Source organism: Octopus sinensis, linkage group LG2, assembly GCF_006345805.1.
Source record: "Octopus sinensis linkage group LG2, ASM634580v1, whole genome shotgun sequence".
In the NCBI taxonomy this organism is placed as follows: Eukaryota; Metazoa; Mollusca; class Cephalopoda; order Octopoda; family Octopodidae; genus Octopus; species Octopus sinensis.
In genome coordinates, this window is record NC_042998.1 from 101,659,204 (window position 1) to 101,678,207 (window position 19,004).

At 34.8% G+C, this 19,004-nt stretch overlaps 1 protein-coding gene across 6 annotated transcripts in view; it reads right to left on the minus strand.

Moving 5' to 3' along the window:
* LOC115231298 (tachykinin-like peptides receptor 99D) overlaps nt 1-19,004 on the minus strand; it is a 709,436-nt gene that overhangs the window by 608,121 nt on the left and 82,311 nt on the right. For 3 of the 6 annotated variants that reach the window (XM_036498707.1, XM_036498698.1, XM_036498711.1), the window contains exon 2: nt 840-893. The gene's annotated coding sequence lies outside the window, so the exon portion shown is untranslated. Of the gene's footprint in view, nt 1-839; nt 908-19,004 lie in introns of all 6 variants that reach the window. The other 3 variants (XM_036498708.1, XM_029801358.2, XM_036498702.1) reach the window with 1 other exon arrangement.

Sequence of the window (19,004 nt, forward strand, 5' to 3'; positions counted from 1 at the left end):
GTATTATATGTACGGGATATTTTTTATAGGAAAAATAGTAGTGAGTATTTATTTTATGAGTGCTATGTATTAGGTGTATAAAATTGTGCATAAATTATATAAAGTGTATATATAAAGTGCATGAAGTAATCATCGTATTCCAATTTCCTTCACTTTTTAATAATTAGCAGATGAGCGACTAACTTTTGATACAGAGACAAGACAGGCTACGATGTCAGGTTTTTTAAAATAAAGTTCTCAGAAATAACCCAATAGGTTTACCATTAATTCTGTAAAATATTCGCGGGTCCTGCTAGTTCAATGTATCCCCCTCTCAGATTCACACACTTATTGCAGTGGTACTTCAGTTTTTCTAATCCCTGTAAAAGAACTTGGTAGCTTGGGCCTCGAATCAAGCTTTTCATGACATTCTTAAAGCCAGAAATTTTTCAGCATCACCTCGTATAATCTTCTTATGACTAACCAAAATTACCACAAGACGTGTATAAGGGTTTTAGATGAACACTCGCTTCTATTCAGTTTGACAAATTACTTGACAGCAATTTGTGAGCGCTGTAGAAATAATTCGCCCGTTGAATAAACAATTAAAGGGGAAATTTGAAGTCCAGGTACTTTTGTTAACAAATAGACACACTACATGCATACCCACACCTACTGCCCCACTCCCGCGCCCCACTGTACTTTGAACGGCCAAGAAACAGCAGAGCACTTGCATACATAATGATCATGTCTGCCGTCTTATCCTCCCAGACTCTTCTTTTGTAATTTCAAAGATGATTGAAAAAAGAAAACTGTGAACGATAAGAACAAAGATATCAATACTTAGAATATATACTCACCGATATGTTAATTCAATCATGGTAGCACAAACAATGCCTTAAGTAAGATTGTATCTGAAAAATTGCATCTGAAAATAAAATGAATATATTGTTGCATTACAGCGTAGTTTACTAGTTTCATATTTACAAATTTTGACAGTCGTTACACATAATAAACACGAACTATCTAATTGATTACTGGTATATTGTTACTACGAAAGCAGAATTCCAGTAAGAAAAACTAGAGAGATTAAATGCTACACATTGTTACTTTGTCACCTCCAATTTTATTATTGAGTTCGCCTTTTCATCTCATGAAGCAAAAGTTTATTGTATACACAAAGGTGGATACAATTTGTTAAAACCCTCTCCTCTATAAACCCACACCTGGCTATCTGCTAGTATGTGACAATCTTATTTGATCTGTTAGGGAGTTATACATATTAGTGTGTTTTATTAAATCCATGAAGTCTACTCACTGCTCTCTTCTGATATTCCTGGAACGGAGTTAAAGATTGAAGAGAAGGTAATGGACTGAATTATCGGAAAATTATGATTTCAGATCAATTTTTCTTACCAGGAACTAAGATTCTTTATCTCAGATCACACTGTACTAAATCTACAGGAAGGAAGCTGATAAGTTTTAATTATTTATCAAAGAATAAATATTTTTGTGTTTGCATACACACACACACACATCGATTTATTATATCTGGAAGCATTCTGAGCGAAACATCGTGCGCAAGATAAGTCGAAAACCTATCGGGATGGAAGTGGTGTAAACTGGAAATAAGCAGGCCGTGAAGCTATGAGCGTAACAGTTCCAACAAAATCACACAACAAAGAAAAATATATACATAAACGTTAAAAGTGTTATATGACGTAGCCCGTATTTTACGCAAGAAAATTTTCGTTAAGAAGTACACACCAATCCGCAAATATTCAGCAGATTTGCTATCCAGGACGATTACACAAAACATATAACAAATATCCTAGAAAATCGCTACGTTATAATATAATCCAACTCACACTATAACGAAACTATAACCATCCACAAAAACATCGAATCGAAACATGGATTTCTTGGTCCGATCGGAACGTCGGGTACGATGCGACTGCATATGCCGTGAGAGAAAGGAGAGAGAGAGAGAGAGAGAGAGAGAGAGAGAGAGAGAGAGAGAGAGAGAGAGAGAGAGAGGGTACATCATATATGTTAAGTGTCGAGTAGTAAATTATCCAATTGAGTCTTCGTTAGAAGATTGCATGATTGTATATTGGAATTTGAACGTTATTTGTTTTCTATTTCTAGCACATTGCGTGTTGTCATGCTGTGCCAGTGCTCAGTATTCGCAATCAATCTCCTAAGTGTTGTAGTAATACCATTAACTTTTCTTTTCTCTCTATTTCAATTTGAAGATATCGCTCTGTTTGGTTTAAACATACTTGTGTAATATAAACTATGTTGTGTGTAGATGTAGAATAAATATATTAAATGAACGGAAACCATAAACATATCCGTACGTAATGCACAATATATTTCATCATAACAATATGCATTAAACATATATTTTGTTTTCCTTATTCCAAACATCAAATGCAACTATGTTTTAGTTCCTTGTTTTTCTGAAATGAGAATATGCAATTACAAGGAAACATAGTTTATCTTTCATCTTTTTCTTCTTTTATTCATTAGACTGCGACACAGCTGGGACACCGCCGTATAGAATTGATCCCAGAATCTTCCATATTTGAAATTTTGGTATATATTTTATCACACCCAAGAACTATATCGTTGGGAAGCAGACTTCTTGCCACACGATCACGCTTGTGGCTATATACCAGAAACAGGTATACAGAAGGAAATTTTCTTTGCATTCCGCCTTTGCATTTCACCTTTATTTGTAAATATGATGGCTGCATTTAGTTGACAAGATACACACACACACACACAAATATATATATATATTATATATATATATATATAATATATATATATATATATATATAATATATATATATATATATATATACAAAAGTGCTTGTATTTTTGTTATTGCTTTAAATCTAGCTTTTGTTTTGGAAGATGTTAAACAAATGACATCACCACAGTTGAAAGTGTGCAGCTGTCTTATTTAATTTAATCATTTATTTAATTTCTGTCGCAATTGATAAATAATAACGACGATGCTTACACACTCATGAAGGACCAGTCATTGATTCACTGCATTATTGATTGCGCTGCATCATTGATTGAACGATAAGCGTGTGTCTGTGACTCTCTTTATAACAGATATCACAGGGAATTTCGTTCGTTGAACACTGGTTTTCTTTGCCAACAGTTATATTGTTATATATATGCATGCACACACACACACACACACACACACACCACACACACACACACACACACCACACACACGCACACACACGTATGTATGTATTGTCTTTGCCGGTGGTGGTGGTGGTAGTGGTGGTGGTGCTTGTTTCAGCCATAATCGTGTTAGCGAAATACCACGTAGTATAAGGTATATTTTGAAAACCCGTTCTGAATAACGTTACGTTGGTAGATAAAACATGTATCTCTGTTACATAGTGGGAGGGGAAAAAACGGTTACTGATTTAGGCTGGAGGAGTCAGCATAAATGTAGAAGGAACGTTCAAAAATATATTTTGAACATTTCTCTACACCTACATGTATGTATGTGTATGTCTCTATATGTCTGTGCGTATGTATTTATTGGTCCAGTCAGTTTCTTGCGATTCTTAGATTGCGCCTGTGAGGTGGACCATCTATACTCGACATTCAGAGTAGGAAGAGACTATATATATATATATATATATATAGTTATGGATGAATCTGCGAATATTATCAGATTCATGGTATCACATGGTTATTCTGTTTTAAATGCCTCAGAATGTCATCAAAATGCTCCTCAGAATGTCATCAAAATAAACGTTTTTTCTGAGGAAAAAAATTGGAGACTCAAGTAAAAAAAATCATAATCCGCGATAAAACCAATTATACATTAATGCGGTTCTGTTGGTGATTAAATGTGGTAACAAGCATTACTCAAATTATAGATATGCATCATTTTGATTTCTTTACATGCATATATATTGTAAATGTGAATCAGATGTATGTAATACCGAATATTTTACATGCATTTGATATGTGTATTATATTTGACTGTTGGTCCTATTCCACGTTTTCTGGTTTTCCTGGTAAGATCAGAGACTGAATATATGAGATACTAAATGAAGTCTGCAATTGTGGAGCAAGTGATATATGAAGGTCGAATTTCTTGTGCAGTACTGTCAGGAGGATTATGGCAAGATGTGTGATGCTATCTGCATATGAAATCGGATACTTGTTTTGTAGAAGTATGGGACATACATATATTTATAGCTTGAACGTGTGGATAAAAGGTAGCACTCTTTAGTACTGCATTCGAAAACTGCAGGAATTGTTTATGCACACCTCATAGGCTTGATACGTAGTTTGTTAGCCAGCTGACTACATGTTAAGCTGCGTGTAATGTTCCTTCCGGGGGTGTTGAATGAGAAGATAGGGGAATATGATGTCGAAACATTTGGTGATACCGATGTCAGTTAAAATGGTATATGAGTGAAATATTTGTTGTTAGAATCATTCGGTAAGTTCCGTTACATCTATGCGTAATGGGGGTGATTAAATATAGTGATTATACTTAATGTTTTAATTGTGAGTTTAATTGAGTATGTGAATTAGAAGTAGCAACGAAGGGACTATATACTTGTTGAGAAATTACATTGAAGGGTTTCGTGTCAGTATTACAATAGTTGACTTTGGGTATTACTGGGATACGGAATTGTTATAATTTTGCTCACCTTCCTGATTTTGAGAATTTGATGCCGTTAAGAGGAGATTTATATGATGGTGAGTACAGCTATTTCTTCAATACGATGTTAGATGCTATAGATGTATGTTTAACTTTTGTACAATCGGAGGTCTTTGAATAAACATTTTTGCATTGATTTTCGGGCGTATCAAGCAGAGGTGTAAAAATTGTAGCCCATGGATAAAGTGCGTATTTTTCGTTTTGTTGTTATCTAATGTTTCGAAGAATTTCAGCCATTGTTTTTCGAGAATGTCTGACGAGGGAGCGTGTTTTGTACTGCAGTATGTATACATCGTTTGTAATAGATATTGTGGTACTGAGTGTGTTGTGATCGTTGTTATTGACGATTATGCTAATTACTCTGCAGACTGATTTATTGTCAGTTTTATGGTTTAAGATCTATAAAAATATTTGTCGATCTCCTAAATATCATTTGCTTATGATTTTATTTAATATTTTCTTGTTTACTTGTTTGGTGTTGTTTCTATATTTACGCTGTGTGTAGATTTAACGTATTGTGTTTGAGGCTGTCTCTGATTTTTATGAGATTGGCTATTCTGCTGTGAATAGGTAGTTCTATTGTTATGTGATCTTGTGGGATATTATACATAGATCCGTAAATATTTTGTTGAATATGTGTCCTAGAGTGTCTACAGTGATGATTATGATGTGGTAAATACTTAAAATCTTGATTATATTTCTTTATAAAACTTATAATACGGTAACTTTTGACAGGTGTCCTGTTCGTCTGTCGGACTGCCTGTATTATCGGTATATGTTGTTTCTCCCCTCTCTCTCAGTATATATATATATATATATATATATATATTTCAACAATTGAGGGTAAAATTAATTAATTAATCAATTTCACCAAGTATTCAGTATGCAAAGGGACCATTTAAGGCGAATTCAAATTATTACATTATATAAAAGGGCTTAGTAAAATAAATTACTTTGCCGCATACTGAACTCATTAGAAATAGCAGCCAAAAAAAAAACTTTTCTAAAACTATTTCTAATACTTAAAGAAAACCTCTCTCATATAGTGTTTGCTCAATTCAACTCACGGAATTTCTTTAAGTATTAGAAATAGTTTTAGAAAAGTTTTTTTGGCTGCTATTTCTAATGAGTTCAGTATGCGGCAAAGTAATTATTTTACTAAGCCCTTTTATATAATGTATATATATATATATATTATATATATATATGTGTGTGTGTGTGTGGTGTGTGTGTGTGTGTGGTGTGTGCGTGTATGTAAGTGTGCAAGTATGTGTCTGTATATGCCTATATATTTACTATATATGTATGTACGCATGTATGTATGTATGTATGGTTTTATATATATATATATATATATATATATATATGAATACTAGAGGTAGAGTAATGTGCTTTATTAAAAAGCATATTAGAAACAAAACTGTCCGACGAACGAGAACGTGAAACTCCGAAAACAGTTTTTGTGATTTTTTGCTGCTTTTTAATAAAGTCTATATATATAAATATATCACCGTGGTTACCGTGACCGATCAGGCAATCAGATGTTACTACACATCGCTGCTCACAACGCGCTTCTCATTGTTTTAGCCTTCAAATGTCGCCACCCCGCTGGCTAAGCGAGCAGCCCGACAGAAGAAAGAGTTAGAGAAAGTTGTGGCGAGAGAGTACAGCAGGGATTTCCACCACTCCCTGCCGCAGTCTCGTGGAGCTTTAGGTGTTTTCGCTCAATAAACATTCACAACACCCGGTCTGGGAATGGAAACCGCGATCCTACGACCGCGAGTCCGCTGCCCTAACCACTGGGCCATTGCGCCTCCACACACACACACACACCACACACACACTCACACACACACACACACACACATACACACACACCACACACACACACACACACACACACATATATATATATATATATATATATATATATATACTAGCTGGGTATGCCGTCGTTGCGAGCCAAATTTCACAATGGAATGTCTTTATTTGAAGTTATTTTCACTAGGTGGATAGATATAAAGGTTTTGCTTCCTGCTCAAGAACATCCAACGTAAAGATGACCAACGATGGAGCAGGTTTTTCAAAGTTTGAGCCGGCAACCGAAAATGCTTACCCTTGCCATTTGTTGATGGTTATGGCAAAACTAAGTCTCACTGTTAATTTTAATCATTTGAACTGAAATGGGAGATCGTCTTCTGAGTCTGTAATCGACGTATCGGAGAGACACAGGGAGAGGGGATCTTTTCTGGTGCTGTCATAAATATTGAAATTTTAAAATCAAGTGAAACATTTCAAATTTGGTATACTGATGTAATTTTTCACGCTGAATACGATTTTGACATTCATTTTGCCCCAGATAAACAAATTAGAAGAATGTTTCCGATGTTTCACGTTTGATAACCTTAAGCCTGTCGAAACACAAATCTTGGAAGCTAGAATTTTCTGCGTAGTAGCCATCACAAAATGAAAGCAAACATTACAGCGACGACGTTTTAAACAAATCAATGAAATTACATGTCGTATCAAGATGGAGATAGAGAGAGAGAAGAGAGAGAGAGACAAAGAAAGTTAAAGAGAGAAAGAGAAAGAGGGAGATTCATATACAGAGAAAAGAGTGAGAGAGAGAGGGGGGGTTCATATACAAAGAAAAATGCGAGAGAGTGTGATAAGTATATATAGGGAGGGTGAACTTGTAAATGACAGAGAGCGAAAGATTCACAGATATGACAGATAGAGAGAATGAGATTTAGCGATTTGAAAGCTGAGTTAATTCTCATATCAAATCATATTTTTTATTATTGAAAAAAGAACTTCTTTTGGTACTGTGATTTAGAAAATAAAATCCGTTTCTCTCGAGGACACACCATTTTAGAGCGTTTCGGAGGTGTATACACATACATACACACATTCCCATTTATATCGTAGATATATGTACACACATACACATCTATATATACATACATGCATCTATTTAAGTATATATATATATATATATATATATATATATATATATATATATATATATATATATATAGCATGTTCGAGCTAAATTTGACATGATTTTCATTTACGGTTGCATCTTGGAACTCCAAGGACTTCCTTGTCTCTTTTGTTGATGAGGTATTTAGTAAAAACCTTCTGCCTTCTGTTCTTGAATTGCAAATGCATAACCTTTTATGTGTAATGCAATGTAGAGATCATGAGTACAAGAGAAGCTTCGCTTCCTGTCAATGTTACTATCTTCTTCAAATCTACGATAAGTACACCCATGCAAGTTGTTTTTTGTTATACTGAGCTTAGCTCATAATTGAGTTGTATGTAATTTAATGCAAAATAGTGCAATAGTGCACGAGAGTGTTATCAACTATTACGTATAATTAATATTGTTAACTTTCGTAGAGTAAATCTTCCATTTTATAAAAAGAATTACTCAAAATTAGCATTGTACTGTCATTGAATATATCTCTTGTAGTACACTTTTTGAACCAATTTTTGTGTGAACTGCTGTATCAGTTTATTGAAAGCCACTTTTTGTTCGTTTCTGCAATCAATTTTCTGTCCCCGAAAGCTGTTCTTCATTGGAACAAACATGTGGGCATCAGAGACTGCTATATCCTAGCTGTATGATAGGTTTGGGGCTACTACATTGTCCGCTTTGTTGACTGCCTAATTTGCTGCCAAATATATGCGACTTCACGCATTCTCATGGTAGATGTGCATCTTCATTTCAATGACTTCTCTAAGGGTTTTTAGTGTCTCAACGTAATAATACTTTTTAATTACAGCTGTGTTCTAGACTAAAAGAGAATAACGCTCTTGGCAACCAACCACAAAGGATTCATGCAAAATGTAAGCTCTTGATTTTCTTTGACCTTAGAGAAAAGGGGTGACGCTATTCCACTGACAGAGCCTTCGTTTATAAATCAATAAAATGTTCACTGTACAGTTCCTCTCACAAGATGGGAGCCAATCGTATCTTCATTAGATTCAAACGCTAGCAGCAGGCAAGAGCATACTTCTACAATTCTCTCCTTTAAACAGGGTAACAAATACGAAGTGCTCTGCACAGATTTTCTGAAACCGAATGTCTTCCATCATTTTCTGTAATGGGATTGTAACCACATTTCCGTTGTGTAGTGGAATCAAAGATTAGGATTACACTTTCTGCATGAATCAATCTGTTCACACGCTGATGAATTTTGGCAGCAGTTACTAGCCTCCGAGTGAGTCGTTTGTCTTCAATATTGGTACCAGTTCTTTAAACATATTCATCCGTCTACGCACAGTGCTTCTGTCAATAGTGTTCAGCAGCAGACTCGAGGATTGGGACTAGTCTCTCCGCATAAAGAAATTTGTATAGTCGTTGACTAATTGTTGTCGCAGTTACCGATCTCCGAGAGCGTGGCTTGTCATAATATTGGTTTTCCCTCCTTTCGTCTGTGCTATTGTCACAGGTGTTATATCCTGTAATCTTCTCTTGATGTCGGAAAGTCTACTTTTCCTTTTGTCAAAATCTCGACAGCATGTTGTTATTGTCTTGCTACGAAGAAAAGCAGGAAAGAGATTTAATATAAAGGAGGAACTACTCTACTAACATGCTTTTTGAATGACCTATATAGGATAATGAAAATAGTTTAAGGTCATTATTGTATTACTTTCTGTACAACATTTGTAGAAATCAATAAACGACCTGAAGACTTTATGCATATTATATGTACTTTAAGTTATTCGCGCTAGTGATAATCTAATCAACTCTATTTCTTCTGCAGATTATGACCCACACATGCATATATGGAAAAATATGACACACATTTATGTAGCATGTAAAATCATACGTGTATCGTTCCTGCCTTACGTAACAATGTGGATATATAGACAATAATATAAATATATAAATATATACATACGCATATATACATACACATATATATATTTATATACATATATATATATACATACAAAGACACACACACATATGCCACTAATTGTGACTGTCAGTGCAAGGTTGGACCTACATTGCTAGACATAAGACCTAAAAGGCCTAATGGCGCAAGGAATCTTATGTCCTAAGGGCTTTTAGCTCTTCTTTTTAGTCATGTAGGTAGTACTTTGTAACGTCATTCACAATTAGTGACAATTGAATTTTTGCTTTTGGCTTGATATTGCTTATAGCTGCTTTCCTCATTGTATATATATATATATATATATATATATATATATATGTGTGTGTGTGTGTGTGTGTGTGTGTGTGTGTGTGTGTGTGTTTTGTGTGTATGTGTGTGTGTGTATCAACCTAGTAAAGAACACATTACTAAGACTTCCGCTTTATATTCCAATGAAAATATATCCAATGGAATTCGCACTTTATCGCAGCACTCAGTAACAGGATTTACTGAAAAAATGTACGTAATATAAACAAAATAAACCCCAAAGTACCAGGTCCATTCCTCTCTTCAACGTACATGTCTTTATGCCAATAAGTAGAATATTTTTCAGAATACTCTAATAACACTCCACTCCAGCTATAAATACCATAAAATAACAAGCAAATAGAACATAAAAATACCATACGCAGAAAGATCTTTGATCCTGCCCTCTAAACGGAAAGTGTCACACACGTAATATTATCTATAATGCAACTGTAATCAGGACCACTACACCACCAACTACATCGATATATAGGCTCTTTATCAAACAAGTTCAAGACAGGATACAACAAATATACACATAATGTCCGCAAACCAAACAAGAAAAATGACACTTCATTATCCATGTATATAAAACCATTAAAACCAAATAAAACCACTTTTATCACTAATTGGAAATTTCTGTAACACAGATATCATAACAAAGAAAATATATCCTTGCCAGCCTTGCATCAATGAATCCTACTACATTCTCTTATTTAAATCGAAATACTGCCCCTAATTCGGAATTAGTCTCTTCCTGAAATTACAATTGGATGTAATATATGTGTGTGTGCGTGTGTGTGTGCGTGTGTGTGTGCGTGTTTCTGTGTGTTTATAAATTTTGAGACTTAAACTGAGGTGATAATTGAAGTAACAGTGGCCTGTTAAGCTCCAATGCTTTCAAACGATTTGCAATCTCATAATGACGGAGTGGAAAAGCAAAAGTAATGGTAATGTGCAGCAAACAAATTAACACTACAAACACTCACTATCGGCATCATTTCCTGAAGTCACTTTAATCTTTTGATTAGCTATTCGAACGCTCAACCAGATGGGTGACCATTTTTTTAAAGGGAGTTTTGTTATACGAATGCATGCCATCAGAGAAGAAATTAACTCATAGGTTATCTCTGAAATTGAACGTTGTTTGAGTGAGCCTGCAGATGTAAAATAAATCATGTGAACAGCAGCAAATTTGTGTTTGCCGATATATCGTGTTGAAGTTGAAAAAAAATGTTCCTCATATATTCACCATTAAAATGATGATGCACAATTTGATGTCTATTATGTTATTTAATATATGCAGAGACACACACATATGCATACATACTATCTCGTATATCAAAATTTCGTTTTTTAAGATATAATTTAATTCTGATAATCATCTTATACGCCTAAAATTTTATAATACACACTTACATAATTATGGCAAAATATAATTTCCCAAGATATATTTTATAATATTGTTAATGTGTAAAAATTGAATACAAAATATTTACTCCCCCTTTTCTTCTATTTCTTCCTCACTCCCTATATTCGTTCCAGATACATATAAATAAATAAATACGAAGGAGTATATATGCATATGTATAAACATACATACACAGATGTTTCTGTGCGCATATATTGTATATTGCGTATAGAATTATGTAAAAATGTCAATACATCACCGTGCGTTTCGTTTTAGTATATCGCAATCGTTTATGCGGCTGTAAGTTTCTTTGTGTATGAGTACTTATGCATGTATATATATATAATATATATATATATATATATATATATATATATATATATATATATGTGTGTGTGTGTGTGGTGTGTGTGGTGTGTGTGTGTGTGTGTGTGTGTGTATGTGTGTGTATGTATGTATGTATGTATACGCACACACATTTTTACGCACACGTAAATGTTTTTGTCTCAGCATATATATATCAATATCTCTCTCTCTCTTTCTACATATATATGTGTGGGAGGGTGTATGCACAGACACATACCCACATACACATATACACGCTCATACACGCAATCACATACAGTCACCCACACTCACAAACATTAATTCATTACATTATTTATTTGGATATCTGTGTGGACAACTTTCTATATTTGCAGCTCATTTTACTACTTAATAACTCTCAAATATTATGCGAGACAAATTTACGATTCACTTCTAAAACAGGAAGAAACACGAAAGTCCAATACGAAGGAGGGGGAAACAATCACCAAGAAGCACGTGTGGTCACCTTTTTTGAAGTAAATGACCGGAAGTAGGAATGAGGAGAAATGCTCTCTGGATCAGGAGATTGCTGTCTGAATCAGGAGATTGCTTTCTGGATCAAGAGAGGGCTTTCTAGAACAGGAGTGTGCGTGTGTGTACGCGCACATATACACACACACACACAGACAGTCACACATACACAAATACATGCAGCTAAAACGGGAGAATGAAAAGGAAAAGCAGCAACAAAAACGACTTCAAAATCAAAGAAAAAGAACAGCGGAAGATAGACAAAATGAATCAAAAGAACAAAGATTAAAAAGAGTTGTTGATGATAGGGCACTGAACACAACTATTCGTCTAAACAAACGAAGAGAAATAGAGCAGCTCAAAATCAAAGTGAAGAAACTGAAACTGAAACAACTCAAAGTCAATTTGAACAGAGAGCCAGAACAGAAGATTTACCAATCCAAATTTTGCCGAGTTGAACGTTGATGCTTTTAGTTATAATCTACATCAAGACTATGCTTCGGAACCTTTAATTCACATTTCCTCAATAAACCAGAAACAGTATATTATCCAGTTCCGTTTTTAAACTGACTAGGTTTAATTTGAAACTTGGAGCACCTAAATAAGAAATTTAGGTACTCCAAAATTGTGCAATGGAGTAGAACGTATTGTGAAGGAAATGACGCCAAATGTTATAGAAGCTACGTTGATTTTTAGATGTGGAGCAGTAAAATGTTCAGTACAATTTAAAATAGTACAGTTTCCAATTAGACTAAGTTTTGCAATTTCCATCAACAAACAATTTCAATCAGTAAGGAGAAACGCTATCAGTAAATTGTTTGCAATTAGAGGAGCCTTGCTTCTCACATGGACAATTGTATGTTGGGTGCTCAAATATTGGACGTTAAAATAGTATTTTCATTTATACTCTAGTGGCAAAAATTCATAATATTTATAAAAAAGTGTTATCATAAATTGCTTTTACGTGTTTTCTATTTCATGTATATTATTGTTGTTGATCTCACAGAATTTGTGACGCCAGTAATGTTAGAACCAATTTTCACAATAATTATTAAGGAAAAAACTCTTATATCAAAGTTTTAGATGATATATTGTTATTAGCTTTAACCCGGACAACGCTGGGTACTTCTGCTAGTATGTATAAGCGAAGACGAAAAAGTATATACAAGCTAAAACATTAAAAAGAAAAAGGATAGGAAGGAAAAGGAAATGGAACAGATGAAACAACAAAACTAAAACCGAAACCCAAAGCCTCTAAATAAAAAAAACACAAAAAACAACTCAAATATGGAGGCTCCACTGGAATACCTAACTCTAGAGGAGAGAAAAACATTTGAAGTGAAAACGAAGACGTGCAACGTTTACCTACAATTCAAATGCTGGTATGGGGAGACACGGTACAAACTGTCAGTTTGCTCACCCGAGACCCCCACCAAAACTGTAGGGACTTAAAGAGAAGTACTTTCCAGACGCGTGGCACCAAGCGTCTCCAAAGAGGAAGTATGCAAATGCAATGCGCTCTTAAGATGTATGTAAAAGGCAGCAACTAAGCAAGTGTCTATTTTTGGCATGGCGCAACTGACCTGATTACATCAAGCGCAAACACGGAATTTGCTCCCCACTGCGCAAGTCCCCACAATCAACAGACACAAGTTGGCCTCCTCTGACGCCAGTACAGTCGTCACGCCAATATTTTTTACTAAATATTGGAGGATTGTCGCATTACAACAACTAATGCAAAATCTTTGTTCCTGGGTGACCTTGCTGTATGCAATCAAGTCCTATGAATAGTACCCATAGAAACTCATCCTATGCCTGATATAAAGGATGCAGGAGTGCACGTACTAAAATATACCATACTGTGAACCGACAGAATGGAAAGGAGCCATGGCATAGTTGCTGTATACATCCATGAGGACCTCACGTCCCAGGTCCTACTGTCATTCTCAAATTCAGTATGTAGCTCTCACGTTGTATACATAAGACAACACAATATAGTCATACGCAATACATATCGCCGACCGGATGTTGCAAACAACACAGGTAAGTTTGAAAACTGCCTCACAAGAATAAAAGAAACACTCATAAAACTTTAACATCATGTGAGTGTGTTTCCTATGGGTGATTTCAACTTCCACATTATCAAATGGCCCGAGGGCCTCATGCTTTCAGGAATAACTCATTCCAAATAAGTACAGCTGGGGTCCCTGCTCAACTTCATCAATGCCCTATTCATGGAGCAAATTGTGCTCCGATCAAGCAAGGCGAATAACAATAACATATTGGATCTCTGCTTCACAAACAATATGAACATCGTTCATAATGTGAAAGTGACGCCGAGGGTAGTTTTGGATCACAATATAATAGGGCTGTCTATATATGGATCAAAAGTAGCCAGAGACAAGCAGTCTAAAGGGAGCACCCAAAATCTCTCCCATCTGAACTTCCACAAAGCAGACTGACAATTGATCCAAAAAGAGATCCGCAGACAGGACTGGCCGAAATATCTCTCCACCCCAGACATTGGCATAAAACTAGAATGCTTCATGTCTGTTATGCAAACCATATGCCAGAAACACGTCCCAGGGCACAGAGCCATTAAAAAAAGGATCAAGATCCCAGGGGAGAGGAAGATCCTCATGAGACGACGGACGAAGGCTGAACCAACATCCCTAGAGTAGCGAAAGGTCTTGGCTGAAGATAACACTGATGGAGATTGAAAAAAGACTGCAACAGCCCTATATGAAGGAGAGAGCAGATAAAGAAGCCTGGGTTATAAAAAACATCAACTCAAATCCAAAGGCGTTCTTTCATTATGCCAAAGAAACAAACCTCAGTACGCTGCAAAGTAGTACCCATCTTCCAGAAGGATGGCTCCCTCACAGATAGCCCAACCTGGATCAGTGAGGTACTGAATGACGCATTCAAATGTGTCTTTACCACCCGCTGGAAATGAACGACAAATGAACCAACCAGTGGATTTCTTTGCAACCTCACCAGATGGCCTCGATGGTTTCCCATTACTACTCCTCAAATCATGTATACGCGTCCTGGCAAAAACACTACATATTCTCTTCTAAAGTCTTCTTGCAATCGGTAAGCTGCCAAGTAAACTAGAGGAGCGAACAATATGCCCAATCCATAAAGGAAGAAATAGAGCAGATGTCATAAATTATAGGCCTATCTCTCCGACCTCACATAACAGCAAAAGCATGGAACGAATAGTCAGAGGGAAACTAATCGCATTCCTTGAAGAAAACCATGCTGAGTGACCAGGTTGGAGCTGCCTGACAAATCCCCTACAGCTCTATGACTGGGTGTTGAGACAGTTTCTCGACAACTCAAATGTAGACATAATATATATTGACTTTGCGCAAGCTTTTGATAAAGTTTATCGTAGTATGATATGCAACAAACTGCGTGATCGTGGCATAGCTGGAAATAGTTACACGACTTTCTGAAAGATAGAAGTCAGACAGTTGTGGCCAATGGAGCCTCTTGTGACGCCGTGGGCCTTGGCCTCCGATGTAGTACCCGAAGTTTCAGTTCAAATTCATTTGAACTCTACTATACGATTTCTAAACTAAACCCATCTAACTCGCACCTGTATATATAGTTTTATGGTCTTCTACCGAGCTGTTCCGATATATTGTATAATAAATATAGTTACAGTAATAATAATCTATTGAGGGAATTTATTTATATATATATTTTACTACATCACTACGAGTGATTATGTAAACAAGAAAGCGAGGTATGATACCTAGATTTCGAAAAACACTAACTGTCAGCAGCATCTCATCAGAACAAAAAAAGAACATAACAACCAACTAAACAAAGTTATCATTGTTTTCCTATGCTATATGCTATGTCATTGTACTACCAAAAGCAATTAAAATGACACTTTAAGAGAACAGTATTTGTCAACAATGTCTACAACACAGCAGTACATTCTAACCATACTACATTTGAATTTAATGAGGAAACACTTGCAGTGACTAAAGTCAAACCATTGAACGATACTAACTACCCCGATATCTATATACACAAATATCAAAACAGGTCTGATATCAGCACACACACTTCTCTCTAATTTTCCGTCTCAATTCCTTTCACACCTTCTAATATTCCCACCAAGACACACAGAACTACTTACATACCTCAGCCAACGTTAATGCCATATAGTCTGAGGAAATGAAGACATGAATTACGATTCCCGCCCCCACGTCCATGGATACTACAGCTGTGCTATAATCACATCAGGAACACGGACTATGATCGTAAGAAATGTATGATTTGTGGAAGTGCACTTAGCGATGCATTGAAATATTTATAAATTCCATCCATAGATAATAACTATGCGCGCGCACGTGTGTGTGCGTGTGTATGATGTCTATATGTTAGTAAGAAACTTTAGTGTTGCATATTGTGGAAATAATGGAAACAAGCGTTGTATAGTTTTCATGTTATACCAAAATATAAATTTGAATTCACAAAACGTGCTACTGAATGACAGCCGGATTAGAACTCTACCTAGCAAGGAATTCAATAAAATTGTTACAAAGATCACGGTTCCTATAGATCTACATACACATATACCTCTCTCTTTATGTATACATGCATAATACATGCATACATACACACACACACACACTCATATATATATATACATACATACATACATACATACATATATATATATATATATATATATATATATATATATATATATATATATATATATAATATATATATATATATATATATATGAAGAGAGAGAGAGAGAGAGAAGAGAGAGAGAAGAAATGCAGGCTGGAAACGAAAGCAATACATTGCTGCAAACGAATCATGGATCTGTCGATTCCTCGCATTGTCAATTGAAGTATTATCCTTTTCCAGATCTATTTCAGTGACTGGATATTTGTTATTTAACTCAAGTATTTTCGATAAAATTTGATCCAACTTACTCAAAGGGAATGTGAAACAACAGTTTGCCCTAGGCGGTCAAACAATGATATTGGTGTCAAAAATGTTGGATTGTAGAGCTTGTTTAGGAAAAGAATCCCAGAATTTGAAATAATTGTAGTTTAATAAGTTAAATTTCTATTTTTGAGAGAGAGAGAGTGGTTCAAATTCCCCTACCTCTCTCTCTCTCTCTCTCTCTCTCTATTTATTTATCTATCCTTTTCTCTTTCTGGATATTGTTCATAAAGTTATCGCATATAGAATGTGAAGTTAGAGCATCTGGTATATGTAGGTATATGTATGTATGTATGTATTTATGTATGTATGTATGTATGTATGTATGTATGTATGTATGTATGTATGTATGTATGTATGTATGTATTAATTTCGAATGGTTGTGCATTGCTGCAAGGCACAATGCAATTAAAATATTTAATACCAAAATCTAAATGAAGACTAACGAAGGGTCTAGCATTAGAAATGAAACTAGTATGCAATAAGGCATATCTGAATATTTTGATTAATTACAATACAAAAAAACTAGTTCATTTCCATATGTAAATCTCCAATACACACATGCATACATAGACATAGGCCCCCACATATATATATGTGAATATACACACATACATACACAAACACATACACACACACACGCACACACACACACACGGACACACACACACACACACACGGACACACACACACACATATATATATATACATAAATGTAAATTGTTGACGTCATACATTGAATTATATTAGCGCAAATGCAAAATTTATTTCTGATGAAGTTAATACAGAAGTCGATATACCTGTTGCCTCTAATCAATGTAAGGGCTGTTAATTTTGAACTTTATTTACATATTTAGGAGCGAATATGCATGAATTATCATTTGCGATCACGTGATAAATCTGAATAAATTTGAATTCTCAAAATCTGATTTAAATAACTTTTCGATTTTGAAAGTAATTGATTATGTTCCGATTTTTTTTATGAGTGCCTTAAATTGGTTTTTGTTCTTTTGTATATTGATTGAAAATGAATTTAATCCATTTGGTGAAAATTCTTTGTGCGCACTGCCCTGTTTGTTTGGAAAAGAATTAATTCAGATAATGATAATACTCACCACTCAGACTATGAAATCAGTCTGAATTTCTGCTCTTACTGTAGCACATACTCACAGCGCACTTTGCGATCAAATTATGATACAGAACGCTACACAGGGAATTATTTTCCTGCAGTGGTTTATCATTACTTAAGATTCGATTCAGCTTCACTCACACTCCAACAATTTCTACATGTATGTATGTATATATGTATGTATGTATGTATGTATGTATGTATGTATGTATGTATGTATGTATGTATGTATGTATGTATGTATGTATGCATGTATGTATGTGTGTATGCATGTATGTTTCTATGTGTGTATGTATATATGTACAAACATACATATACATATATATATATATATATATATATATATATTTATATAGAAACATACATATACATATATATACATATATATTTATATAGAAACATACATATTTATATATATATATATTATTTATATAGAAACAGAGGGAGGTTGAGTGAGAAAGATAGTGATGAAAATAATCACATGCCTACATATACACGTGTAAATAGATATAGCTATATATTTTCAGTCTTTTCTCGATATATATATATATATATATATATATATATATATATATATATATATATATATATATATATATATATATATAATTTTAAATTAGCTTCTCCCAATCCCTTGGTAATTCACCCTTCCCTCTCCCCGCTTCTCTCTTATCCCTTCTTGCCTTTCCTCCTGAACTACCTTCAATCTCTCCCTATTGACCTTCACCCATTCTACTCTGAACCACTAGTTGCCAATCT